This window comes from Fundulus heteroclitus, unplaced genomic scaffold (genome assembly GCF_011125445.2).
Source record: "Fundulus heteroclitus isolate FHET01 unplaced genomic scaffold, MU-UCD_Fhet_4.1 scaffold_43, whole genome shotgun sequence".
NCBI lineage: Eukaryota > Metazoa > Chordata > Actinopteri > Cyprinodontiformes > Fundulidae > Fundulus > Fundulus heteroclitus.
The window spans coordinates 2,466,298-2,493,347 of NW_023396846.1; the positions used below are offsets into that span (position 1 = coordinate 2,466,298).

A 27,050-nucleotide genomic window follows, 5' to 3' on the forward strand; every position below is an offset into this window, starting at 1 on the left:
TTCAAAAAGTCCTAGTTTACAGTAAAACATTTCCACCTTCTTTCTGAAATGTTTTTAAATGACAGATTTTGTTCTTTAGTTGAATAAATTAGCAGCAGAAACTCAAAGCAATGATGAAATGATATTTCTGCTCCATCTTTCCAAACCTTGAAAACACGTTGAGAATGACAGTCTGGGACTAAAATCAGCTTCTTTACTTCCAAACTGCTGACTTGGACAGACTGAAGACCAGTTTTTACTTTTCTAGCTAAACTCCTGCGGCACCAAACCAGAAGCTGAACCAACACCAACAACAGAACCACATGGAACATTTCCACATCACAACTTCTTCCTATTCTGGACTTTTAGTTTTACACAGGTTGGCTGTGTCAGGTAATTCATGTCTCCGAGAAAAAGGTGCATTTAGAGCAGGGTTAAAGTTCTCCGTCGCTGCAATGGATCTCTGCCCATTTTTTTTCTTTATCTAACCCTTTCAGAATGTGAAACAATGTTCCCTAACCCTAAAACAACTAATTATTCCAGCTGCTCTTTTCTGAAGCAAAGAAGACAGAGCTGCAGTCAGAGCGGCTGTCAGTCAACATGCAGCAGCGTCCATCTAATGAGCCGCTGCTCACCAGGACACTCAGATAAAATCACAAGGATTTAGATTGTTATGGAAAATATATAATCATTTTTATGTTAATAGCTCCACTAAGACTCCAGGTGCAGACCAGTACGGGAGTTATTTATGGGGGGTTTGGAGAATACTACACGGTTTTCAGAACTGTCTCATCATTCTCAATGTTATATTAGTTAACTCCTAGAAACTGGCCACGTCAATACTTACAACTAAAAGCTAAAGTGTCAGAAAGCATATGTCTGCTGGAGATTGAATGTCTGCAGGGTTGTTAATCCAACACCTTTGGAAGTCCTGAGGTGTTGTTAAAAGGACATGTTTGTGGTTGGACGATGAGACAACAGCTTAGGACCGCGCAGAAGACGCTTCGGGGGTAATAGGCTACATGAAGGTGATGGTAAAAGTTTGTAAGTGTTGTCTCCCTTTTTGGAATTCCAAAATGAAATAAATGTAGAAGTGTTTGGTCTCTGATAATTGTTTCTTCCTTCGTGACCAAATTCCTGGACCGAGGAGACGGCCCGTGGTGAAGCCACAGGAAACGGACCCAGAATCACAAGAAGATGCTTACAGATTATTAAGGAAACTGGATAATTTTTTTTTTAAATAAACTGCAGCTTAAACTTGAACAGGATCTAATTGGGTGAGGCCAGAGAAAGACGATTCTCGGAGAGCTTTTCTAAAGTTATTTTTTATTTTTACACGGAGTGGAGCGCCATGTGAAGCAACATTATAGAAGCAAGTCGTAGTAGAAACATGTTAAAAAGCCTCCTGTGGGTCTATGGATTCCTTTTACTACAACCCAAAAACATCTGCCAGACAGAAATGTACAGCAGCCAAGATTACCTTCAGCAATGTTTAAATTTATGCAAAACTTTAATAACATTTTTCTGATTAAAAAAGTGTTCATCTTTAAAAGCAAATTACATTTTTTCTGATAAAGAGTCGTGGGGGGGGGGGGGGCAAAGCAGAGACTCATTATTGTAATGTGAGATCTGTGTTAAATTTAAATGTCTTACGTCATCATAGTGTTGGTTATGTGTCCTGCATTGTCCAGGTTGGGGTTGGCCTTGTATGATCATAGGATTAATTTATCCTGAATCTGAATAAAGGTGTGAAGTAGATGAAGTAGTGATGAAAGCTGCTGTCTTTGGTACTAGTCATAGTTTATGGAGGTTTTCTGAGGGACAAGGAGGGAAGGGAGCTGAAATTATAAAGTGAAGCGGTGAGAGGACTGAACCATTTAGTTAAAAGTGTGAAGGAAGAACTTGATCTAAAACATCCGTCCAGCAGGGTGAAGACGTGGATGTGGAAAGTGATGGAGAGGATGACGCCAAGGCCATTTCTGGCCTTGCTGAATTGGCCCGGGGGCCAGAAATGGCCCCTGGGCCACCCTTTGGACCCCCCTGCTCTAAATGCTGAAGCAGATCCAGTTTGGCTGAATTCATCCACCTGCAGCTCGGACCCATCAGAACCTGACGGGTTCTGGGGAGAAGTCCATTTAGTGCTGATAACCGCTGACAGGAAACTGTAGTCAGATTAAAGCTGCTGATGAGGCTTTTTCTGAGGAATTACCTGCAGTCTGAATGAAAATCATGACAATAATGGTTTATCAGGAGAAAAACCGGGTTCTGACTTCTGGACCATTAGACGGTCCGGACCAACGGTTCTCCTGAAGGAACCTCAGTCCAGAACGTTTTAGGAGGAAAACATTCATGACGTCTGCAGTAAATCATTTAAAACCTTCAGTCACCGTCCTGACTGCCACCATCTGCTGCAGGTCCAGGTCCGAATCGTCTGGGCCTCCATCCCCGGTGTGTATCTGGACCGAACCGGGCCGGTCCTGCTCGCTGCTAAACGCTGCATTCAGACCCTTTTTATGCATCTCAGCGTTTCCTGTAGCAGCGAGCCGCCAGCAGCGGATTCTCAACCCTCTGATGAACTAAAGCAGCTCCTACGGGCCTGTTGGAGCGGATCAGAACATTTGGTACCAGCGGATCAGAACATTTGGTACCAGCTGACACGGCATCAATAACCCAATCACACATCGTCTCCTGAAGCCTCATTAGGAGCCTCGCTGGTGTTTGATCAATAAAGCATTTAGCTGTGATGGCTCCATCAGACAAACACACCGTGTTCTGACCCGGTCTGACCCGGTCCAGATCGCACCCTCTGGGTCCGGTTCCCTGCAGAGCTGAGCAGTCTGGATGGATGGAGGAGTCTCTGTTTCATGCAGGGAACCGGTGGAGAGGCAGGAACTCTGACATGTTGCTGATGTTCTGCAGGCCCGTCTGACCCGGCTTGTTGAAACATGTCAGGAATAACCGGATCATAATGCCACCATGGAGCACCTCTCAGTACCGGCTGCATGTTTTTCTCCGACCAGAACCAGAACTGTTTGGTTCCTCCTCAGGCTGAGAGGCCACCGAGGCCGTCCTGGTACCAGAGCCGCTCCAAACGCACCCAGAGGTTCAGATAAACCCGGCCTGACCCTGACGGTCTGGCAGGAAATGAAACCATAACAGTGAGAATGGACTTCAGAACCAGAAGTTCTGAGGAAGAGATGGGTTCTGACTGCCGGCCCAGATAAAGGCGAGGCCCGCTTCCATCTCAGGGTCGCTCCAGATGAACGGGTTCACGGGACACGGGTCGGTCCAGATGTGGAGATGGAGCTTTACCATCTATGCTGGTGTTTGTGTGTGACCCGTTTCCTGTTTTCTAGTGTGACTGGACCTCATGGAACCAGAACCGGTCCCTAAAGCTGCAGGGTTCCAGGTTTGGGTCCAGGTGAACCATCAGAACCAACTTAAACAGCAGCAGGTTCAAATCTGGAAAAGCAGAGAGTTTCTCTAATGCTGCTTTTAGCCAGAACAACAAAGCTGTAATAGGAACAGTGGGTCAGCGCCGCAGTGGAACCAACAGAACAGCACCGACCCAGAATATTCAGGCACCGAGAGACAAACTTCTGATTAGAGTTTGTGACTGAAACTGTCTCGATATCAGAGGAGAACCAGCAGACTGGTACCAGAAAGGCAACAGAAGCCCAGACAACCACTGGTCCCGTCCAAGTTCAGCAGAACTTAGAATCCAACTCATCTCCATCGTCTTATTTCTACTGCAGTAAATCTGAATATCTTAGTTTAGGGGTTAAAATTCTGATTCCATCTGCAGATCAGATTATTTAGCTGCTCAGATCAAGGAGAAATAAACTCATTTTACTTTTTGTTCCTTTCTGCAGTGTTTAGGTACCAGGTTACAGGAAAAGAATATTTTCCTTCATTACTAAACGGACCTTCTAATAAAACCGACCCACCCCTGAAATAAACTGGCTCCACCAACGTGATTCTGGACCGAGCTTCAGACAGACGGACTCAGATCTGGTTCTGCTCAGTGACCCGGGTCCTGAGGCAGCTAAACAGGCCCAACCATGACCCGTCCTCCACCGTGCTCAGCAGCTGACACCGGCTCTGTTTTTAGCTTTCTACCGTCTCGGTGCTGTAAACGGTCCAAAGAACTTTGGTCCCCAACTCTTCCTTCAGACGCAGATTTAGGAACCAAAGCTGAGCTTCATCTTCTCTTTACTGACGATTTCAGACAACCTGTGAACCGTGTTGCTGCAGCAAAGTTAAACTGGGATTAAGATCAATTAGTTTATTCCATTTGTGGGAATTAGACGCTTCTGTAACTCAGCATCCTGTAACGGCCTTTAAAACCCAGAGAGACGACATGAAACCTGAACTAAAAACTTTAAACGTCTGAAAGCGGACCCGGCTGGACGAGTGAGACCCTGCTGACCCGTCTGGGTGGTTCATGGACCTCAGCGTTTAGTCTGGAGGAGGTTAGTAATGGATGCAGATGGTGAAGAGGAAGGCAGAGCAGCTCAGACGGCACAAAGGGCCCAGATGTGAGGGAAGTGATGCTAAAACTGCATCATGGCCGCCTCTCCATCATTCACACCACACATCAGCGCTTCCTGCTTCACCGCCGTTCTCAAAGACTTCCTGAGCTCCCACATGGATGAGGCCCACTTTCACCGCCACCCTTCCTCTCCCTCATCTTCCTCACATTTGTTCTTCCTCATCCTGTGGTTCCGCTCGTCTCTCCTGCATTCATCCTCTGTTCCTGATCACGACGCCTCAGGACGACGGCCTGCGCTCTGCTGCAGAGATCCTCCAGCAGGTGGACGTCCAGCAGCGCCTCGTCCTGTTAGTCATCAGGATCGCTAACATGGTTCTGGATCTGGAGGACCGTTTGGGACCCATCAGGTCAGACTGTGGGAGAAAAGCTGCTGAGGGACTCTGAAGGTGGTTTTCTGGACCGGTGGACAAAGCTGGACCGGCTCTGTAATTCACTGACCATTGATCCAAAGAAGTTATTGAGGTACTGGTTGGTGAAAGAAACTAGGTGTGGACAGCGTTCTAAAGATAAATTTAAGAACCTCATTAGCTCCACCCACAGGTGGTGATGGGTAAAGTTCACTGTTGAAACTATTCCATGGTGATTCGTCTGCATGGTTGACATTGAAAGAAATACGCATCTATTAGCAAGACATTAGAGAAAGACTTAAGGATGGATTTGAATTTTTTAAATATCTGTTGATGACAATATTTAAGATATGTTTAATTTCACTATATATATATATGTTGTCCATGGGTATTTTTGTCTTTTAAGTCAAAAATGACAATTGTGTCATTCTAACTGGTATTTTTTACAGGTGAATTCTGACAAATACAGGAGCATTGTGACATTTGTCAATGTCAACCAGAGTTACTAGAAGCTTCTGGTTAGTGAGCAAAAGTTCTACCTAAGAAACACATTGTGTCATTTCACAATGCTGTGATGTCAGGCACTAAATAGCTTCTTTCTATCAGTCCATAAATCAGGAGACAGAAACAGTTTGTCTGGTGGATCAAATCCGGCAGAAAAAGATGAAACTCAACTGGCTGCAGATAGATTTACGTAAGTATTTAATAGAAAGAGGACTAAAGTAGATTAAGTCAATATGTTTACAGAGCTTCACTGACAGCCAATCACAACTGCTCTCTGACGGTCTCATCAGGTCAGGGAAGTCTGAGGCCAAAGGTCAAGGTTCAAGGTCAGGTCCAAAATCTCTTTCCATCCATCGGGTCCAGCAGGAAAAGCCCAGCCTAGGAACTAGAGACGGGCTTTTATCGGACCGCTTCCTTTAGACAATAAATTATTTTGACAGTCAAACTTGATTTTAAACTAAAACGATCGTTCTTCCCGTTTTCTCCAACCGAGCAGCAACAGAATCAAACATCAAAGCTGCATTTGGAGCTTTAATCCATCGCCAGAGAAAATGGGATGGAGTTTAAATATGATTTGATCTCATTATTATTGTTATTATTATTATTATTATAACTAAGTAAATGCGATATCAGAGGCTGGGACCTGGACATGCAGACCCAACCACCAGCTGCTTGGTTTCCTGCAGAAATCTGCAGCAGCAGCTGATGAAGAGGAGGAGGGACGAAGCTGCGGTTCTGACGTCAGAATGAAGGTAAACGTGGCGCCGCCTCCAGCAGGAAACCCAGCAGGTGGATTCATGTCAGGAGAAATGTGGAGCAGCTAAAACCACTGACCTGGTGAAGCCTCTTATTAATGACGACTTCTTCACCTTGTCAGCCGTCTCCTCCATGCTGTCCTCCATCAGACTGGAGTCTTGGTCTTCACCCTGCTGGACGGATGTTTTAGATATCAGGGATGACTGAGACGTCAGCAGCTACACGGCTAAAGGCGACTCCTTCCCACCTGAAGGTCTTCCAGACTGGCTTCCCAGCCGGTCAGGGAGCTGCTGCTGCTCTGCAGCGTCTTCCTGCTGCAGGAAGCAGGAGGAACGACGGGGAGGAGCCTGGAGATCACAACCTCCACCTGAAACAAAGCCAACAAACTACCTTTCACATTTCTCTCTGTTCTATCCACCTTATTTTTGAACAAGGAAGTAACTCTGGGTCCAACTTCTGTTTTATTTGTGCTCTACTTCCGTTTCAGCGCTTCCCTCGGCCAAATAACATCAGCTTGACTGAAAAGATAAACTGTTGCAGCAATATTTCCAATAACTGCAGAGCGATGGAAGTGGCAGGTCAGCGCCGCAGCCTTAAACTATTCATGACTGAGAGGATGACATGAAGAAGTGGCCTCTTAGAACTTACCAGGACATTTTAAACCATCTTGGGTCGTCACTTGGTGCGGACGGCTCTGCTATGTGAATGTACCAAGGCGAGCCTCCACAGTGGAAAAGTTAGCACGGTGTTAATGAACAGCAACATGGATGACCTGGTATTCATGGAGGCTGATGTCCGTTCAAGCCAAAGCAAGTCCAGCGTTCACTCTGCTGGATCCTGACTACATCAAGCGGCTCTACCGAGACCTCAGAGCGCTCTGGTGCTGCGGCTCCAGGGGAAGTTCTTCAGTCATGCAGCGGTGATCTTAGGGAAGGTAGGCTGATGAATCGTCTGAGTCAAAAACATAACGGCTGTTTCCCCGTTGTGATTAGATTGCTGCTCAGTTCATTTTACAAAGACAGCAGTGCTAAATGTTTGGGAGAGAACTGATGTTCTAATTGGATATCAGAACTTAAGGCTCAACAACTTGAGGACGTTGAGGGTCTCGTCGTACATGGAGGCACACTGGCTGACGTTGACCACCATGCAGGCCTTGCTGCTGCTGCAGAAGAAGCCCTGCAGGTAGTGGGTCAGCTTGCTCTCCCTTAATGGGACGTGCTGCAGGAGCCTGGAGGCAGCAGACAGCGGGTCACTCAGGACGCTCCAGGACCAGAACTGGTTCCCAGAACCATGAAGGTCCTACCTGGTGTGCTGGTTGTGCTGCAGAGCCTTGATGCATTTGCCCAGAATGAGCAGCGAGGCGTTGATGTTTCCAGCCTCCTTCAGGTCCTCTCCTTTGTTCTGGGTCCTGGAGCTGCGCTCAGAGCCTGCCAGGTCGCACAGACACAACCTGCGGGACGTTAACACCGTTAGCACAGCAGACGCTCAGAGACGCTGAGGTGGCGCCGGCTACTCACGCGCTGACGGCGTGGACTGGTGGCGGCTCGCCGTCCTCCACTCTCAGGATGCGGATGGAGAAGATGCTGTGGCTGCAGCAGAAGCTCAGACTTGGAGCCCAGCAGGACCAGAACCTGCAGCCCCATAAATACAGATAATCCCCATAAACACATTTAATAATGTAGCTTTTATTAAAACTACATTTGTTCCATTAAGAAATGTGATTTTTAGCACTAAACTACACACAGTAACATTTAATTTTTTAATGTAGTGACATTTATTGATGACTTTCTCAGTACTTGATAGATTTAGAACATAACATAAAAGAATGTGGCATTTGACATTTTAAAAGTTTTAAGCCCCCCTGAACATGAGAAAATCCTCATTATTCGATGCTGTAGCGCACATATTCCCTAGTTACTGGAGGAAAATAGGGAGTACCAATATGGCGGCTGGTGGCTTCACAGCGACTCGTTCTAACAGCGGCTATTAGCACTCCAGTGTATAATAGAGATCAGTGATCAAAACCGACTCATACAAAAAAACAACCTGCATAGAGCAGCAGCTTTTACATTAATCTCTTTCTCTTTTTATACATTTACCCAAATCAACTGTACAGTATTTATCCTCTTTTTAATCTTAAATCAATGAACGTGAACCATTCAAATTGACAAAGTATCACATAGAGCTATAAAATTAATTTTTAAACAGCCCACACACACAAAATGGTGTATATGAATTATTTTAAATCACATTTCAATCATGTTTGTTAGTCATTCATTAAATTACTGTCTCTCAATAACTCAAAAGCACACTGCTGCTTGTTTTAGCTCATAAAACCAGCTCGCTTAACTATATAGCATTAGTTGGCATATAGTAATAGTACAAATCACATGCAGCAATAACTCAATTAACACAGATAATTTACACAAAACACAATTTTTTACATCCTAAATTCACTCATATACCTTAATCTGTCTCCAGCTGGTTTTAAACATCGTCTCCAAGCATAACAATATAACAAAGATACTTTCTCCATGAAATCAGTGAGCAATCAGCCAGAATCAGCAGTAGTTAGCATGCTATGCTAAGCGCTAATCATCATTACTCACCGCAGTTTTCACTCGACAAAACACAACAACACGGTGATGTCCCGCAACCAGAAACCCTCCTGGCAGGTGCAGATAATCTCCTAGGATCAATAACTCAAGATATAACACAGTTTTAATCAGTATTTACTTAGTAACTAGTTATATTGACGCCTCCTGTTCTAACTCTCTCTAAACTGCAGTAACGGCATCAGCGCAAAGAGAAAAAAGACAAAAGAAGAAGCGCGGAGAGCTTGTAGTTGTGAATACGCTCCCTGCTGGCAGAAATATGGAACTACAACAGAAACAAACTATTGAATTTTACAAATAATACAAAATTAATATTCTGCCTTTTTTAGATCACAAGGGAAGTGAGGAAAGCTTTTCCAAATATTCCAGCCATCAGCTTTTCTACATCAAAAAGAACATGGAAAAGAAAAGAGTTGCTCTGGGTGAACAAATACTGACGGCATCAGGTAGGACCAGGCAGGGATTTTAGGGCTAAATATTGCCATGTAGAGCAAATATGTAGAATATGCAACTAGAGTATATTGCAAAGTGGTAAACCTTGTTTCAGTGTCTAAGCTCCGTTTAGGGAGATGCTACAAAATCTGCTGGCCACGCCCACATTAAGACATTTATGTCATGTGGAATATGAAACGCATGGAAGTGATAAAAGCCGACTATTTGATGACATTTATAGTTACATAGAGACAAAGAAAAAGAAACTTCATGTCCTGTTAAATCCCCAAAGAATGTTTTTTAGCCTGTGGAACAAGCAGTGATCAGGTAATGCTCCACAATAACCACACTAAAATGTTTTCACTTCAATTAGATTTTATTTCTATAGCGCCAGTTCACAACACGTCATCTCAAGGCTCTTTACAAAGTCACATTCAATCAGATCCTAAAAAGTAGCTCTCAGTGTTTCCAGTCCAGAGTGCATGTAGGAGGGAAACATTTGGTACTAAAACGCCTCTCACTGCATGGCAGAAATTGTGGCATTAAGCACATCTGTGGTCAGAAGCTTTGGGCATTACGCCATCCAGTTGAGTCCCAACAGAAACAGTTTATGAAATATGGAACCTGGCAACTTCTCCCCTTCATGATACGCCTTCACTCAAGGCTTTGGATGCAAGCATAGAGACATATGCAGCAGCTTCTGATTATTATTTGATTATTATTCTGCTTCCACACAAACATGAGTGTCAGCCGCATCTTGGCTGAAGGAAGAATGATGAGGGCGGACTGCAACAAGTTTGGAGTTAACACGGTGAAATCTAGCCAGAGTTGAACTAAACTGGAGCATTAGAAGACAAAAGGGCAGCTAGAGAGAGCGACGGCAACGACATAAAGCAACTGGAATCATTCTAGAGCTCCGTATACGCATGAGGTGTTCACTGTCAACATCTGGTTGAAATCACTAAAGTAGTTGAAAAGATGGCCCAGACAAAAAAGAATTTAAAAGGTGCACCAGGAGGTAAAAAGCTATTTATTCAAGGATTCACAGCACACCTTCATAAATATGAAACCATTTACTATTTTACATAAACTGCATTTATTCCACATTTCAAACACACATCACTGTCACATTTAACTCTTCCAAAGAATGTCAAGAATCTTCTTCAAAATGAGCAGAGCTTAAAATGTTGGTCTATATGTAGTAATAAAGATTCTCTGCATGTGTAACAAAGGCAGGTTTTTAGGTTGGCCCTGAAGTGTTAAGCTTTACTGTAAATGTCCCAGCAATAGGTTGGATGATGTGGGCAGAGAAAAACAGCGTAGCTGCATCCCTGTTGCCTTGCTGGCCACATCTAGCTTCAGCAGATCATTTGGTTTTCACAAACTCTGTCACACTTCATTGGGATTGTCTGCAAACTGCATTGCTTCATTATAAATATGATCTGGATGTTGACAGATAACAATGATCCTGTAGTTTAACACATAGCAGCAACAGAAAAGGATGGAAGCTTGTTTTCTATGAAGATGTGGTAGTGTGACCTCTGAACATGGAGCTGATCTTAGTGGATGGAACACATGGAACCATAAAGGTGATGTTACCTATTTTCTGCCATTGTAGACTTTGATTCATGGAACAACTGCTCCTTGTGTTCTATGGTAAAAGCAGCCAGAGCCTCCAGTTACAAACTGGCTGAGTAAATGTATTGTTTGGTGCTGATTTTCTGCCGTTTAGTAACTGAATCCTCAGCATGTGGAGCATTTCATGGTGTCATAATGGACGTGTGATCATGCTATATTCAGCTAATCCTCAGCAGGATCTGCAACATGAAAACAGTAGACGGCTTTCAGATTGTCTGCAGGTAACTAAATGCCAGCTTAGTCAGCTACTAAGTCAGATGAAGGCCTGATTGCTCACTCGCATTAGCATTTGTAATTATTTAGTCATTTGTATACCTGTACCTCAGTAACAATGCTTATTCAGAACGTTGTGAATCTGTGAACTGACTTAGTTTTAGAGCATAAAGTAAAAATACAGGTCTAACAGTCATTGAGGGAAAGCAGATCATCAAGGCTTTTAAAATGAAAAAATAATAATATTACCTTTAATTGGATGTTATTGGATGTACTGTTTTAGTGGAATATGTGAAATGAAGCGATTTGTGTTCACATGTTTTATGTGCCATTGTTATAGATATATCAGTATTTAGAATACACTGTAAAAAGATAATGATGATAATGATGATGTGGTGAGGGAAAATCCCCAGGGATTACTTCAGGAGAGTTTCCTATGAACATATTACTGAGATAACTTCATCAAAGAAGCAGCTGTGACTTTTAAAAGTCATTTCTCTGTGTTCCAAAGGTAGTAAAGTGATTGGCTGTAGAAGTCAGTGTTTGGATGAAGAACATTTACCTCCACATAATTCTAGAAAACAATACATGTGAAATTCTTTGAGTTCATTTCATTAAGCTTCCCAGTAGCTGAGCTGATGTGGCGGCCATCTTACCTGGGGCTGACTCCCACATTTGAATCATTTATTGATTTGATAAAAACTCATTTTCTGGAACATAGCTTGACCCGTTCTGTAGTTGTTCAATAACCAAATGTGACGATAAAAAGATAGCATGAAGCCAGCAAAAGCCACCTCCTTGTCCCCTAATGTGTATATTGTGTAAGTTGTTGTGCAGATCCAGGGACACGTGTGGCAGATGGTTCCATGAGCCGTGCCTAGGCTGACAAGAAGATGTCCTGAAAGCTCTGAGGGAATCCAGCTGGAACCGTCTATTGTGTTGTTGGAACCAAAGTTCTGTGGCAGCAAACTATGGAAATGTTCTTCATCATTTCAACATTTTATACTTACCTGTTTCTAGTTCAGCTTTTTCTGGACCTTGTTTTATTTTCTGTGTAATTAGTATGTACATAGTGTGGCAATGTAAACCTCAGCAGTTTTGATCAATAGAATTGTAAAGTCACATGTTGATGAGCTTTAAATGTGAAATTCCACATCATATCTTAATGAAATGTGTTGAGTAACATCTGGAGGTGTTCTCCTGTCAAGCTGAATCCAAATTGTCCACTGAACACGTACTAAAGGTTTACTAGCAACATTGACAGCAAGCTAACATGTGAACTGTGGAGCTGGAATGTTCCAGATGCTGGAAAAGTGCAGAAATCAACGTTCCAGAGCCGTTGTTCAGGAACCAGAAGCTGCTCTCACATCAGTTTTAGTCCAGATGTTTGTGTTGCACTAAAAGCTGAAAAGATGAAAGCCATGAGTTGCTTTTAAAAGCAGAAGCTTCATGTTTCTACTGTGCTGTGTGTGATGTGTTGCCAACAATCAATGAGCTTCATGGAAGGAAAGAACGTCTGAGTCGCTGCTTTGATTTTCTTTTGCAGCTTTTCTCTGACTTCTAACTTCAGCTTTAAGCAACAGTTCTGGTTGCTGCTGAAGCTCAGAAATCTGATCCACACTTGGAGCTTTTTACTAAAAGCCATTTTCCATCAATACACACAGAACTGTTAGAGGCTTTTTCTTTGTGCTTAGAAATCAAATGGAGTTGATTCAGATCAAGTCCTGCTGGGTGTGCTCCATTGAGCCCACCATTGAACTGCATGATGTCTGATTAATAATCAGACATCATGCAGTTTATCTTTTCACCACCAGAGGGAGACAAATCTCCAGCAATGAAGAGTCCAGTTGGTTCCCAGTTAAAGCAGGTTGTGGTTCCATCAGAGCTGAACAGAACCTGGATCAGCAGAACAACAATGAAGCCATTTAAACAGCAGCAGAGTGTTTGTGTTCACACTGGGAGTCATGAGAAGGCTTCATGTCTTCAGACGTCAGCAGGTGAACTTCCCTCTGACTCCCACTCAGCCAGACCAGTCTGAGCAGTTCCTGCAGCAGGAAGCAACCAGCAGCTCTGTTCTCTGGGCTCATTTCTCCTCAGGACGCCATCAGGAAACATTTTCAGCACAACTTCTCTCCTTTCTCATCAAGACTTTATCAACCTGCCTCTGATATCACTGCAGACGCTCTGCTGACTGTTTTAGTCTGAAAGGAAAACTACAAACCAGGTGAGCTGTGACGTCATCAGTTATGCAACGTTCCTCTCAGTTACTTTCAGTTTGATCTCACCTGTCCAGGTGAGGCACCCAGTCTGGTTCTACGGTGGTTCTGTTTGGTCTCAGTCTGTTGTTCAGATCTTGTTCTTCAGCACTTTGGACCGTCTGAACAAACTGTAAGTTTGTTTTGTTTCCTACCAGAACTTTGTCTTGAGGAACTTTCCTCTTTGTTTCTGCTCTCTGATGTCTGGAGAACATGTTCACTTCTGATTTCAGCACAAAGTTTCATCTCTGCTGTCTGAAGACTAATCTACAGGATTATTAGATTATTGATGAACTGGAACCAAACATGAAGAACGAAAGTTACGACTGTAACTACGGTTCTATGAATCCCGGATGACCGCCAGAGGCGGTGCTTAAAGCACTGAATGATCACTCTTGCGCATGCACAGGTCGAGAATTTTATACCAACATGGTCACGTGTGACCCCCGGTGACACCGGTAAGCCCATATAATCACGTGACAACGACAGCTCAGTCCCTTAATCTTCTCGCGAACACCACGATGATTCCGAGGGACCGAGCGCTCTGGCGGTCATCCGGGATTCATAGAACCGTAGTTACAGTCGTAACTTTCGTTCTATTTCATCCCTACTGACCGCCAGAGGCGGTGCTTAAAGCACTGGATGACGATTACCAACAGAGTCCTGAGGAATCACACAGAAATAAACAACCCTGAAAGCACGCCCACCACACTGGGATGAAGATGCGTGCTGGGATAGGATCCCCACCAAAGGGTGAAAGTCGGCCAAGTTAACCCTGTAAAACCTTGCAAAGGTATTCGGGGATTACCAAGAGGCTGCTGGACATATAGCCTCCAGAGTGACCCCCGCCATAGTGGCCATGCCACACTAATGCTTCTGGTGGAATGGCACCGTACACCAGCAGGGGGTTGGCGGACCTGTAAAACGTACGCTTGTTCCACCACGTGCACAATCCGACGTGCAAGACAATGTTTAGAAGGAGCCTGCCCTTCGCAGGGCCCTGCGTAGCAAACAACAGATTATCAGACTGCCGCGGAGAAGCTGTGAGTCTGACATATGCCTTCAGTGCCCGAACAGGGCAGAAAGGCTAGGCCCATCTGTATAATGGCAAGCAAGCTGGAGGGACACAGTGTGGCCCGCCAATGAGGCCACAGTAGGAAGAAACCCAACATCAGGCCAGAGAATAACATCAGCTGGATTCCCATGGCAACAGGGCTTGTGAACAGACAACACATGTAGCTTCCTGACCCGCTTCGCCGAAGCCAAGGCAAGGAGAAAGTCTTTTGACAGACACTCAAGGCTTGCATCTGCCAACTGTTCAAACGGAGGAGATTGCAGGGCAGCGAGGACGAGAGAGAGAGAGAGGTCTCACACAGGCACAACAGGGCATGTGGGAGGGTGCAAACATCGGGCACCTCTCAGACACACAAGGCATCCTTGTTACGGCCTATCGTTTCTCCACTCGCCACCGAATGCCAGCAACATAAACTTCCAGAGTGGATGGAGACCAACCTTGAGAAAGCAGCGCTTGAAGGAAGGTTAAAATAAGAGAAACAGGACAGTGTACAGGGTCCTCATGTCTTGCATGACACCAGCTGCTAAACTTTCCACATATGGGTATAAACCAGTCGTGTGGAAGGGGCCCAGGCATTAGTCATCATATGTCCGATGTTTCCGTCATACTCTGAAGTAAACGCCGGCCCGGTAGCGGCCAGGCCCAGAGTTGGAGGTGACTGGGATTGGGATGCAGGATCTGACCCCCCAGCTGTGACAGAAGGTCCGTCCTGTGGGGAAGAGGCATTGGAGAGCTGCAACAGAGCCTGTGCAGCAAAGGAAACCCGATTCTCCCTGGCCACCAGGTGGCCACTAGAAGGACCCAATGCCCCTCCTGAAGGACCCTCGGGGGTGTTGGGCTCATCATGGGAAGCGGCGGAAAAGTGCAGAACAGCACTCTCGGCCAGTCATGTGCCAGTGCGTCTTGACCCAGGGGACTGGCCTTGTCTGCCAGGGAGAACTAAAGTGGGCAATGTGTTGTCTCTTCGAACGAAGTAGATCTACAGCTGCTTTTCCGTACTACTCCGAAATGACCCCCACTACCTCCAGGTGGAGTCTCCACTCCCCCGGTGGCGGGCGTCCCAGAGACAGAATATCGGCCGAAACATCTGCACCCCTGGAATGTAGGCAGCTCTCAGGCTGGCGAGAACAGGGGCTTCCCAGGTCAAGCGCCTCTGGGTCAGCCACAGCAATGTTAACAAGCGTGTCCCCAATTGATGGTTGATATGAAAAACCACTTAAGTATTGTCTGACTGCACCAAGACATGCTGTCCACACAGGTCTGGGAGGAGGTGCTGCAACGCCCGCTGCACAGACTCTGACTCCAAGGCGTGGATGTGCTGCAGTTTTCCTCCGCTGAGACCGTGACCCCGGGCGATCTGTCGCTGCCACGCCCCATACCGTGGCGAACGCGCCAGTAGAGACAACCTCTTGTCGAGACGGCAGCGAACCAAGTGGAACCCTTTGTCATTAATACTGCATTTTGCCACTGAGCCAGTGATGCGAGGCAGTGAGAGGACACCCACAGTGTCGTGCGATGGCACCGCGTACGAGAAGGGTCCAGCCTCAGGCTGTGAACCGCATCCGCAGTGGTCGCAGAGACAACCGTCCCAGGGGTATAACTGTAGTGGCAGGAGCCAGCTTGCCCAACAGATGAAGATAAGCAATAAAGGGGGTGCACGGCCGGACAGAAAGTCGGGCAGCATATGCAGAATGCCCTCGACACGCTGAGGCGATGGGCGAACGGTCACAGTGAGGGAGTCCATAGTGATTCCAAGAACGTGACATCTTGAGATGGAACTAAGTTACTCTCCTGCCAGATCACACGTAGACCCAATAGGTCTACATGGACGAGTAATGTGCTCGTGTCTGCAGTGGCTTGGGCCTCTGTGGGCGAACAGATGAGCCAATTGTCCAAGTAGGGCAGGATCTTTAACCCCTTGGCCTGCAGAGGACACAGTGTTGTAGCAATGCACCAAGCAACATACGTAGGGACAGAGAGACCGAATGGGAGAACCCTGGATGAAAGGCTTGCCCTGAAATGCAAAGCAGCGAAAACAGCCAATGACATGGTGCGATTGGGACATGAAGTATGCGTGCCTCATGTCAACCAGGGTGAACCAGTTGCCTGGAGAAGATTGTCTGAAGCACATCCCCTCCCAACATGTGGAAGGGGATGGTCTCGAAAGAACATTCAGACCTCTCAGGTCCAAATTTGGGTCGAGTCCGCAGCCGTTTTTTGGGACCAATAAAAATACTTAAGTATAAAGCTCCCTGGGTCCCGCAGGGGGTCAACAGGCAACATACCACCCTTGGCCAGCAAGGCATCCATCTCGTGGCTCAGAGTCTGAGCCTTCACCTGGTCGCGAATTCCCGTCATCCTGACTCGACCAGGAAAAGGAGGGCGGTGGCGGAACTGTAGCACGTAACCCTGGGCAAGTGTAGACACCACCCATGGATCAGAAACGAGAGCGGTCCAGCAGCCAAGCTAGTCCTGGGTAAAGTGTCCCACCGCCAGCTCGGTGATGCACTGGCCATAAGCAGGCCGTGGTTGCCCCACAGAAGGTGTAGTTGGGGCAGGATAAATGTGTTAAAGTGAACCAGAGGCACCCCCAGCAGGACGCCAATCGCCTACGATGTAGGCCAGCCAGCTGCTGCCTTGTACGCAAAGCCTGGGTTGACCGCTGCAAGCGCAGCAGAGCCACATAACTCCCCAGAATCACTGGAAGACTCATCAGGGTCTCTCTACAGGCTTCGGTTAGAGGAGACTGACCCAATCAACTTGGCGGCATGCTACAACAACGGTAGACAGGACACGGCCAACTTACCTTGACAAGAGAGAAAAAGCATGTAAAGGTGTGTCAATCGCGGAGCCTCCAGAGAGGCTGAGAGACCAGTAATAAATGCGACAATGAGTTACCAAGTTGCCCCAAGAGACCCCGAGTCATAGACTCTACAGAGTAGATCGGCAGTCACACGGCACTGAGGACTACAGGCATTAGCTCTCAAAGCCTGCTCCGGCACCACACTGAGGGATGCTCTGGCATGTTCGAAGGAAGGCATATGGCCCAAGCCAAACTTGAGCATGTCTTGCATGGCCGCCAGGGCCCTGCCATCAGAGGTCAGCAACAAAAAAAGGCCTGGGTGTCTGCCCAACAGGCATGAACCACCTTCACATATTCAGCAATGGGGAAACAAAGGACGACCTAGTAGTAGGACGTCGAAAGAAGCACCAGAAGCCGCAGATTGGTTCTGTTGAGCATCCAGCTACAACCGGGCAAGAGCAGTTCTCAAAGCGCCCACTATCAAACCGCCCTCTTCCGACAGAGCCGGAAGAGATACGTAAACTGGCTGCAGACAGATGCGAGCCAGAGTCAACTGATGTTGAAAAACAGTACCAGATGCCAGGAATATAGCATTGCATCTCCAGTCTAGGCTTCTCTATGGCGATCTGGTCCCAGACAAGAGGGACACAGATCATACCCACCCTTCGACTGGAGAGGGGCCAAACACGTTCTGCAGTAGGGCTCGTCCAGCATCTTATGCTCATAGGACTAGGTCAGGTCGAGCTGAAATCGCCACCCCTGACACTTAAGCCGACGAACGAACAGGCCAGGAAACCCGGTTGAGCAGAAAACGCCACCTTGGGTTCCTCAGCAGCGTAAAAGGCTGCAAGGAGCACTACGATCACCGTAGCTACAGAAGTACCAACCACCAAGGTTGCAACATTTATTGAGGCAAGCCGAACACGCTGCCCAATGAATGATAAAGCAAGCTCGAAAACGGCTGCTTTGTAATAAAACATAGGCAAGCCGAACACGCTGCCCAGTGAATGATAAAGCAAGCTCGAACACGGCTGCTTTGTAATAAAACATAGGCAAGCCGAACACGCTGCCCAGTAAATGATAAAGCAAGCTCGAACACGGCTGCTTTGTAATAAAACATAGGCAAGCCGGACACGGCTGCACAATTAATGATAAAGCAAGCCCGAAAACGGCTGCTTAGTAATAATAATATAGGCAAACCGAACACGGCTGCACAGTAAATGAAAAGCAAGCCCGAAAACGGCTGCTACGTAATAAAATATAGGCAAGCCGGACACGGCTGCACAGTAAATGATAAAGCAAGCCCGAACACGGCTGCTTAGTAATAATAATATAGGTAGCCGAACACGGCTGCACCATGAATGATAAAGCAAGCCCGAAAACGGCTGCTTAGTAATAATAATATAGGCAAACCGAACACGGCTGCACAGTAAACGATAAAGCAAGCCCGAAAACGGCTGCTTAGTAATAATAATATCGGTAGCCTAACACGGCTGCACAGTAAATGAAAAGCAAGCCCGAACACGGCTGCTACGTAATAAAATATAGGCTGCAATAATCCAATATAGGCAGCTGATGCGCCGGCAATTAATTATAAGCAGTCGAACGCGGCTGCTATTTAACATTATAGGCAGCCGAACGCGGCTGCAACCTACCATTACAAGCTGGTCGAAATCGGCTAACGTCTTACCACCTGCAACGGGGAAATCGGCGCGGGGAGCGAACGCGTCCCCGCTCCCGCCGATCAAAGGGAAACAACTTACCAAAGGAACAGCAAAGTTGTAACAAGGGGAGCTTGCGCAGCCTCTGGAGGGCGAGATAATTCTCGCAGCCCCGACCGTAGTCTCGAGGCTACCAGCGACAAGCAATCAGTGACTTACCACCTGTACAACCTGCATGCGAGAAGATGATAAGGGACTGAGCTGTCGTTGTCACGTGATTATATGGGCTTACCGGTGTCACCGGGGGTCACACGTGACCATGTTGGTATAAAATTCTCGACCTGTGCATGCGCAAGAGTGATCATTCAGTGCTTTAAGCACCGCCTCTGGCGGTCAGTAGGGATGAAATAGAACAGCTGATGTTTCTTTGTTTTCTTCACTCAACAAACTGCTTCATGTTTTTATTTCCTGGAATCAAACTTTGGTCTCCCGTTAAAGTCAGACACAACAGCTTCCTGCTGCTTCCCGTGAGTCCTTTCAAAATAAAATGACGTCAATGTTAAAATGTGTTTGATTCAGTCAGATTATTAAATAGCTCATCTTTGATGCAGCAGATAATCCACTTGTAGAGTTTGATGGTTGTGAAATAAAATAGTTGCTGATGTTCAGTCAGTTAAAGTCTCTGATGGTGCCAGAGATCAATTAGAATAGATGGTTTTATAAATGAATGTGAAACACAGGGAGGAGAACTGTCTGATGTCCAATGGAAGGTTGTTTCATAATTCTAGATCTGCTGCAGCTAAAGCTCGGTCACCCTGAGCTTAAGCTTCATCTTTGGCTGACTCAGGATCAGCTGATCAGTGACCTGAGGGAACAGAGGATGTGCAGGATGTACAGTTCAGACAGCTAATGTGTGGCAAGGCCATTTAGAGCTTTAGAAGCAGATAAAAGCATTTTAAAATGAATGCTAAAATGTTCAGGCAGCCAGTACAGAGAGACTAAAATAACAGAAATGTGGTCAAAGCTTCATGTTTCATAGAGTCTATCTGACCACTGATCTAGATCCTCACAGTTCTGGACTAAAAATGATGTTTTCTGTCTGCATGAAGCTGTAGCATATTGTGACTGATGCGCTCATTGATATTATGGACACACCGACTCAGTGAGTGCAGTGAGCCAGGCTCAGCAGCAACATGGAGATTACAAGTCACATGTAGTCAGCATGGATGTTAGGAGATGCTGGAGAACTCTAGAATCTGACCTGTTGGCATCAGATGGAGGAGAAATAATAGTGGGCTGAAAATGGATCCCTGAGGAACCCCACGTTTAATTTTTGTTGGTCCAGATTTATATTTATTTATCAGATGACACAAAGTTATCCATGTCTGCCAAATATGGTGTGAACCAGTTTAGCCCAGAACCAGATAATCCAGCCAGTGTTCTAGTTGGATCATCAACATGTTGTGATGAACTGTGTTCAGCAGAACTGAGATCCAGTAGAACCAACAGAGAAGTTCTGGAGCCATTCCAGTCAAGATGAGCATCATTGTAAACGTTTAGCAGTGCAGTCTCTGTGCTGTGGTCTGAAGCCTGACTAGAAATCACTGAAGAGATTCATTTAATCAGAAAGTCATACATTTGTTCATCAGAACCATTTTCAATGATCTTTTCCAGAACCAGTGGATTAGTTCTGATCCTGTAGGGACTTATTATCCATGGATCTAGAGTTGGTTTCTCTAACAGAGGTTTGATCTCTGCAGTTTTCAGCCTTTATAAAACAAACTAACTGGAGGGAAGTATTTACTATCTGTAATATTTCAGGGGCATCACAGCTAAAAACTGCTTTTAGAAACTCAGAGGGAACAAATCCAGGCAGCAAGTTGTGGATTTTCTCTTCTGCTGTGTTTCTGTCAAGAAGACATAATTCAGTTTGTTAAAGTCATTTAGATGCTGTAATGATTGTGGAGGCTCAGGAGACATCAGCAGGTTCTCAGAGGTGGAGATAGATGGTGCTGGTCTCCATCAGGAGGGATGATTGGTGAGCTGTTGGTCAGCCTGTCAACAATAGCAAACAAAGTTCTGCTATTATTAGTGTTTTTATTGCTGAGATCAGAGAAATAGAACTGCCTCGCTGGTTTTAACTCCACAAACTCACATCATGATGGTAAGATCTGTTTCACTTCAATCATTTCTCTGACTGATCAACACTCTGTAGACATGAAGTTTTCTGCATCACTGATGAGGAACCTTCAGGACATCTTAGAACAAGAACAAAGCAGAAACATGGAACTTATTCATGATTATGTGTTTATGAATCATAACACAGATTAAAATAATTCAGGTTAACATTATTCCAGCACAGTGACTACATGTGGGGATAATAGCTCATCACATGTGGGTGAGAAAAATGTCCAACAGTGAAGCAAAGAATGTGGTTTAATAATGAGGAACACATTCAGACTGATGTTCTAGGCTGAGCAGAAGAACGTCAGAGTTTCTCATGGAGATCCTGCAGGGAGCAGCTTGTCTTCTCAGTCTGTTCCTCAGAGTCAGACTGGTCCCTCTTTCTGGAGAAAAGAACCAGAGTTTCTCTGAATTCACTGTTAGCAGACAGTTAAACTGAGTTTTTACATCACCTGCTTTCTAGGTAGCACCAGGTTCTTCAGCAGAACAGCAGAGATGAGTCTGAGAACCAGAAGGCAGTCAGATCTGAACTCCTCCCACTAACCTACCTGTCCCACCTCCATCACAGCTGAAGCTCCGCCTCCTTCCAGGTAGCAGCTCACCTGTGTCTCAGTGGTTCACATCTTGTTCTTCAGCACTTTGGAGCGTCTGAACAAACTGTAAGTTTGCTTTGTTTCCTACCAGAACTTTGTCTTGAGGAACTTTCCTCTTTGTTTCTGCTCTCTGATGTCTGGAGAACATGTTCACTTCTGATTTCAGCACAAAGTTTCATCTCTGCTGTTTGTAGACTAATATATGAGAGATGGAGTTTAATTTGTCTTAATCTGAATTATCTAAGTACTAAAATCAATAATAATGTTCTTTTTTTTTTCAAAAAGAACAGAAATATTTTATTTCCTTGTTCTAAACCGTCGTCTGTGGTTCTGTAACTCCTTTTAGTTTTTCCAGTCAAACTGGAATCACTGCATTCCTTCAACATCATCCTTTAGTTTCTGTTTGTTCTCTAACATTTTCTGTATCCAGATCTTACATTTGATTTAGTTTCAGTCTGATTTCTACTGTGATAAAAGGAGAAAAAATAGTTTGGTCTTCTTTATTAAACTCCTCCCAGCAGCTGACATCTAACATATCTTAGAAAGTCCCTGTCCTTTGCCCATTTCAGACAGAAGTAAAAATTGGAGTTGCTTGAAAAATACAATTAAAATCCATCTGCTTTTTATGTCTATTAAAAAGCTCATATAGGTCTTAGCTGAAAAATAAGAAATAAGTAGAAAAATTTGCATTTCCTGCGAAAATGCACTGTGAATGCAGATAGCTGAATGATTAAGCAAAAGATGCAGAAGATCTTTGAAGAAGAGAAAAAATAGCTGAAAAGCATTGAAGAAGTTGAAAAAATTGAAGAAGTTGAAAAAGTTGAAGAATTTGAAAGAGTTGAAGAATTTGAACATGAAAGAACAATAGCTGAATTATTAGAAGAAGAAAAAACTGAGGGAAAGGCACCAAACTTTTCCTAACTCATTCTAAACACTGAATCGTTTAACAAAGCATAAGTAGAATTTCAAACTTGAATATACTGTTGCCATATGTGGGCCTGCATTTCTAGGGAGTATAAGGGGTTTCGCCCCCCATTGAAAAAGCATTGGATGTTTGACACCTCCTAACTTGGAGATGCTTTACGTGACGAGGCCCAAACTTATTGTGGAGCATTCTGTATAAAGGAGGTACAGACTCTGTAAAGCAGAAGTTTGTCCGAGCTTCCTAGAGCTACTTCCAATTAGCAACATGCTAACCATTAGCCGCTAACATGGTTGTGCTCAGGATCACCGGGTGATTGTAGTCTGTCAGTTTGGTCCAAATCCTGTACTGGGAAGTGCCTCAAATAGGGGTGCCAATACTTAATGTCGCCAAACGTGACCAAAGTTTATGGGTCAGATTGGCCTCCTTTAGCAACTCAGCCTCACCACATCTGGGCCCAGAACTCAACATTTGACCAAAATGGTCAGTAGCGCCATTTCCCACAGGTGGGTGGTGCTGTATTGGCCAATTGGGTCGTGTCTGGGCATCATGCCAGGTCCTGTTGGAAGCAAAGACCCAATAGGAAAGCATGTAAAATCCAAAATGGGACAGAAAAATGACACATAGCTGAAAGTCACGTGAAAATTTTAAAATGTCAAGAGGAAGTGACTGTGCGAATTTCAGATTCCTACATTAATCACAGCAACTGCGGTGAGCGTCGAAAGTTGCCATTCTATCTCAATTGATCCTCTCCCTCTGGCCCTCAGAGTTCCGTCATCATGGAAACTCACTGACACACCTGCAGCGGGCGAGTCTACCGAAGTGCAGAGACTTTGCTCACAATAAGTCCCATTGGATTATAATGGAGAACTTTGCCCCGAACAACGCTTCATATCTCCTGATCCCTAAATGGTAGAGACGTAATTTTTTCTGCGTTTAGTTTGTAACGGATAGGGGAAGAAGAAAAGCTATCGTTTTTTGCTGGAAAAAGTTTAATAAAGGCGTAAAAAATTATGATCTAAAGGTGGTTTTTAAGGAATTTGCAAAATCCTCTAAAAACAGTCCCGAACAAATCGCTCTAGCTGAAAAAGTATAAGAGATATCAAATTAATTCTTTCACTGTGAGTATCAGCAGGCTTTTGAGGACTATGTTGCTCATTTTTATGTTTGTACAAAAATCGGTGTAGGCACAGCGACGATGTAAAAAAGTGGATCATGTGGAACAATGCAGCTCTAAAGCATTTTCAGGATTTTGCACATTCGCTACTCCCAAACAAATTGTTCCTGCGGAAAAACCGTAACAGTTATCCAAGAAATTCCTTTTTTGTGAGTGCCAGAAGGGTTGAGACATTCATGTGTGAAAGTCTCATGCCTGTACATCAAACGGTTTAGGAGTAGCGACGATGTGAAAACGTGTGATGTTTTGGATTTTCAGACGTCATTTTTCAAAACCGCTCCATAGGAAATGAATGGGGGAGGTTTCGGGTTTGTGTCGCTCTGAGGTGATTTGCGAAAAATCTATAAATGCTACAGCAATGAGGGTTACATTTCCTGATTCCAGACAACAATTCCTACGTTTTGATGTATAATTTATGTGGATAGGTTGAAAATTGAGCGAGTGAGAAGAAGTTGTTCGGAGATGAAGAATTTGTTGAATTTCTAGAGTGCACACTCTATAAATGCCTCCTTGACGACCATAGCAACGCATGTTATTTGCTGAATTTCTTGAAAAGCCAAAATTATTTTAAGGAGGTACTATATGAAAATGGTAAAAGATATGAAAAAGCTGAAATAGACCATAATAGCTGAAAGATATCTCTACATTTTAAAAGTTGAATGGCGTTTCTAGCTGAAAGTAGGCTGAAGCAGTAAGCTGTCAAAAAGCAGCTGAAATGAGCGGAATTTTAGTGAATTACATTCATTTCCTATGGGAGAAAAAAAGCTGAAAATTTGCAGAAAAAGCTGAATATTTTAAAAAGTTGAAGAGTTAAAAGTACAAAAAGACATAGCCATCCATTCCAGAAGAAGCTGAATAGTTTAAAAGTTGAATGGTTGAAATCGGAGAAAAATTGTAGGAGGAGAAGCGAATCAAACTTTAAACAGTAAAAACGCATTAGGAAGAATAAACACTAAGAAGAAGAATAAAGAACTAGAAAAATTTGCATTTCCTGCGAAAATGCACTGTGAATGCAGATAGCTGAATGATTAAGCAAAAGATGCAGAAGATCTTTGAAGAAGAGAAAAAATAGCTGAAAAGCATTGAAGAAGTTGAAAAAGTTGAAGAAGTTGAAAAAGTAGAAGAATTTGAAAGAGTTGAAGAATTTGAACATGAAAGAACAATAGCTGAATGATTAGAAGAAGAAAAAACCGAGGGAAAGGCACCAAACATTTCCTAACTCATTCTAAACACTGAATCGTTTAACAAAGCATAAGTAGAATTTCAAACTTGAATATACTGTTGCCATATGTGGGCCTGCATTTCTAGGGAGTATAAGGGGTTTAGCCCCCATTGAAAAGCATTGGATGTTTAACACCTCCTAACTTGGAGATGCTTTACGTGACGAGGCCCAAACTTATTGTGGAGCATTCTGTATAAAGGAGGTACAGACTCTGTAAAGCAGAAGTTTGTCCGAGCTTCCTAGAGCTACTTCCAATTAGCAACATGCTAACCATTAGCCGCTAACATGGTTGTGCTCAGGATCACCGGGTGATTGTACTCTGTCAGTTTGGTCCAAATCCTGTACTGGGAAGTGCCTCAAATAGGGGTGCCAATACTTAATGTCGCCAAACGTCACCAAAGTTTATGGGTCAGATTGGCCTCCTTTAGCAACTCAGCCTCACCACATCTGGGCCCAGAACTCAATATTTTACCAAAATGGTCAGTAGCGCCATTTCCCACAGGTGGGTGGTGCTGTATTGGCCAATTGGGTCGTGTCTGGGCATCATGCCAGGTCCTGTTGGAAGCAAAGGCCCAATAGGAAAGCATGTGAAATCCAAAATGGGACAGAAAAATGACACATAGCTGAAAGTCACGTGAAAATTTTAAAATGTCAAGAGGAAGTGACTGTGCGAATTTCAGATTCCTACATTAATCACAGGAACTGCGGTGAGCGTCGAAAGTTGCCATTCTATCTCAATTGATCCTCTCCCTCTGGCCCTCAGAGTTCCGTCGTCATGGAAACTCACTCACACACCTGCAGCGGCCAGTCTACCGAAGTGCAGAGACTTTGCTCACAATAAGTCCCATTGGATTATAATGGAGAACTTTGCCCCGAACAACGCTTCATATCTCCTGATCCCTAAATGGTAGAGACGTAATTTTTTCTGCGTTTAGTTCGTAACGGATAGGGGAAGAAGAAAAGCTATCGTTTTTTGCTGGAAAAAATTTAATAAAGGCGTAAAAAATTATGATCTAAAGGGGTTTTTTAAGGAATTTGCAAAATCCTCTAAAAACAGTCCCGAACAAATCGCTCTAGCTGAAAAAGTATAAGAGATATCAAAACAATTATTTCACTGTGAGTATCAGCAGGCTTTTGAAGACTATGTTGCTCATTTTTATGTTTGTACAAAAATCGGTGTAGGCACAGCGACGATGTAAAAAAGTGGATCATTTGGGGTGATAGAGGTCCAAAGCGTCTTCAGGATTTTGCAAATTCGCTACTCCCGAACAAATTGTTCCTGCGGAAAAACCGTGACAGTTATCCACAAAATTCCTTGTTTGTGAGTGCCAGAAGGGTTGGGACATTCATATGTGAAAGTCTCATGCCTGTACATCAAACGGTTTAGGAGTAGCGACGATGTGAAAACGTGTGATGTTTTGGATTTTCAGACGTCATTTTTCAAAACCGCTCCATAGGAAATGAATGGGGGCTGTTTCGGGTTTGTGTCGCTCTGAGGTGATTTGAGAAAAATCTATAAATGCTACACCAATGAGGGTTACATTTCCTGAATCCAGACAAAAATTCCTACGTTTTGATGTATAATTTATGTGGATAGGTTGAAAATTGAGCGAGTGAGAAGAAGTTGTTCGGAGAAGAAGAATTTGTTGAATTTCTAGAGTGCGCACTCTATAACTGCCTCCTTGACGACCATAGCAACGCATGTTATTTGCTGAATTTCTTGAAAAGCCTAAATTATTTTAAGGAGGTACTATATGAAAATGGTAAAAGATATGAAAAAGCTGAAATAGACCATAATAGCTGAAAGATATCACTACATTTTAAAAGTTGAATGGCGTTTCTAGCTGAAAGTAGGCTGAAGCAGTAAGCTGTCAAAAAGCAGCTGAAATGAGCGGAATTTTAGTGAATTACATTCATTTCCTATGGGAGAAAAAAAAAGCTGAAAATTTGCAGAAAAAGCTGAATATTTTAAAAAGTTGAAGAGTTAAAAGTACAAAAAGACATAGCCATCCATTCCAGAAGAAGCTGAATAGTTTAAAAGTTGAATGGTTGAAATCGGAGAAAAATTGTAGGAGGAGAAGCGAAGCAAAGTTTAAACAGTAAAAAGGCGGAAGAGGATCTC

The 27,050-nt window shown here is 44.3% G+C and overlaps 1 long non-coding RNA gene across 3 annotated transcripts; it reads right to left on the bottom strand.

The window, feature by feature from the left end:
• Nucleotides 1-6,002: 6,002 nt before the first annotated feature.
• Nucleotides 6,003-8,802, bottom strand: LOC118560447. 3 transcript variants are annotated; one of them, XR_004929319.1, is made up of 6 exons: nt 8,748-8,802; nt 7,656-7,769; nt 7,442-7,565; nt 6,787-7,366; nt 6,386-6,505; nt 6,003-6,308 (listed from the first exon to the last, which is right to left on the bottom strand). It is a non-coding gene; the product is annotated as an uncharacterized LOC118560447 (long non-coding RNA). The 3 variants fall into 3 exon arrangements; XR_004929320.1 differs by having other exon boundaries at nt 6,003-6,311; nt 7,442-7,588; XR_004929318.1 differs by having other exon boundaries at nt 6,007-6,308; nt 7,442-7,588.
• Nucleotides 8,803-27,050: the final 18,248 nt, after the last annotated feature.